Below are 2,346 nucleotides of genomic sequence, written 5' to 3'. Positions count from 1 at the left end.
CTCTTTGATCAGAAAGAGCTTAATATGAGGCAGAGAAGGTGGATGGAATTGTTAAAGGACTATGACTTTGAGTTGCATTACCATCCGGGAAAGGCGAACATAATGGCAGATGCGTTGAGTCAGAAGTCATTATATGCGGCTTGGATGATGCTTCAAGAGGAGAAGTTGCTCAAGGGATTTGAGAGTCTGAAAATTGGTGCTCGAGAAGTATCCGGAACTTTGTGTTTGAGCCGATTAGAGATCTCAAGTGATTTTAAGTCCGAACTCCTAAAGGCTCATCAAAATGATGAAGCGTTATGGAAGGTGTTACCGGCTATTGAGCAAGGAAAACAATGGAGAGTGTCGGAAGAAAAAGATAGGTTATGGAGATTCAAGGGTAGGATCATTGTGCCGGATGTTGGCACTTTGAGGCAAGATATTTTAAAGGAGGCACACAAAAGTGGATTCTCCATTCACCCGGGAAGTACTAAGATGTACCATGATTTAAAGGCGATGTTTTGGTGGCCGGGTATGAAGAATGATGTGGCGGAATATGTTTCAAAGTGCTTAACTTGTCAAAAGGTAAAGATTGAACATCAAAGACCTTCTGGGATGTTGCAACCTTTAGAGATTTCGCAATGGAAGCGGGAAAGTATTGCAATGGACTTTGTGTTTGGATTGCCAAGGACTAGGACTGGTTTTGATGCTATCTGGGTGATTGTGGACCGACTGATGAAGTCAGCTCACTTTTTATCCATTTGGATGACTTACACCCTTGAGGAGCTAGCACTGTTATACAGAAAGGAGATTGTGAGACTTCATGGTGTACCTGCTACTATAATCTCTGATAGAGATCCTCGTTTCACTTCAAGGTTTTGGGGTGCATTTTAGAAAGCTTTTGGAACCCGATTAAGCTTGAGCACGGCTTACCATCCTCAAACAGATGGTCAATCCGAGAGGACGATCCAAACACTAGAGGATATGTTGAGAGCTTGTGTTTTGGACCAACCGGCGAGTTGGGATCGGATATGTTGAGAGCTTGTGAGTTGGAATCGGTATATGCCATTAGTGGAGTTTGCATACAATAATAGTTATCATGCGAGCATCGGAATGGCTCCGTATGAGGCCTTGTATGGGAGGAAATGTCAATCTCCGCTATGTTGGTATGAAGTTGGAGAGAAAAACTTGTTAGGGCCGGAAAAGATAGCTGAGACTACTGAACAAGTCAAGAAAATCCGTGATAGGATGCTTATGGCGCAGAGTCATCAAAAGAGTTACGCCGATCAGAGGCGAAAGCCCTTAGAATTTTAGGAAGGAGATCATGTTTTCCTTAAGGTTACTCCGACTACAGGAGTAGGTAGGGCGATTAAGGCAAAGAAGTTGAATCCTCGATACATTGGTCCATTTCAGATCCTGGAGAGGATTGGACCGGTGGCGTATCGGATGGCTATGCCACCTCATCTTTCGAATCTGCACGACGTGTTTCATTTGTCGCAGCTTCGGAAGTACACTCCTGATGCTAGCCATGTGTTAGAACCTGAGTCGGTTCAGTTAAGGGAAGATTTGACGCTTCCAGTGGCTCCGGTCAGAATTGATGATACTAGTATCAAATGGTTGCGTGGAAAAGAGGTTTCATTAGTCAAAGTGGCATGGAGTCGAGGCGGTGTTGAGGAACACACTTGGGAACTTGAGTCGGAGATGCGAACGGATTATCCGCATTTATTCTCAGGTAATTGCATTTGAATTTTGTGGGCAAAATTCTCAATTAGGTGGGTAGAATGTAAAACCCGGTTAATTAGCGGCTAATTAGCCTATAAATGAAAATTTATTCTAGAAAGCCCAAAATGTGATTTTTGTGGCTAAATATAATAGAGGAGATTGAGACGAGAATTTTGGTACCAATTTTATAGAATTCCGACCAAGATTGGACCGAACGGGCCAAACCGGGCCAACCGGACCCAAACTGGGCCCTTGGCCCAACATAACTAAACCAAAACCCTAGTTTTCAGCATTCTCTCTCCCCACTAAACACACTCACATGCTGAAAATAGAGGCCATGGAGGGAAGAACACTCTCTCAAGTTCTTTCTCTCACTTGATCTTCAAACCACCATAACTTTTGATCTAGAGCTCCGATTGCCACTCTGTTTGCGGCCACGCGTTCACCGTGGAGAGCTCTACAAAACCCATACAATTAATCTTGAGGCAAGCCACGTTTTTCTCTTCGAAATTCCAGCCTTGTTTTCGAGTTTTATGAGCAAAAATGTTGAGATTTTGGGCTCTTTGATGTTATAAGACCCAACTCTCTTGAAGGAGAAGGTTAATCTTGTCTCCTTGGACCTTGGGTGTGGTAAGATTCTCAACCCTA

The sequence above is a fragment of the Arachis duranensis genome, chromosome 2 (genome assembly GCF_000817695.3).
Source record: "Arachis duranensis cultivar V14167 chromosome 2, aradu.V14167.gnm2.J7QH, whole genome shotgun sequence".
In the NCBI taxonomy this organism is placed as follows: Eukaryota; Viridiplantae; Streptophyta; class Magnoliopsida; order Fabales; family Fabaceae; genus Arachis; species Arachis duranensis.
Note: the sequence above shows the minus strand (reverse complement) of the source record.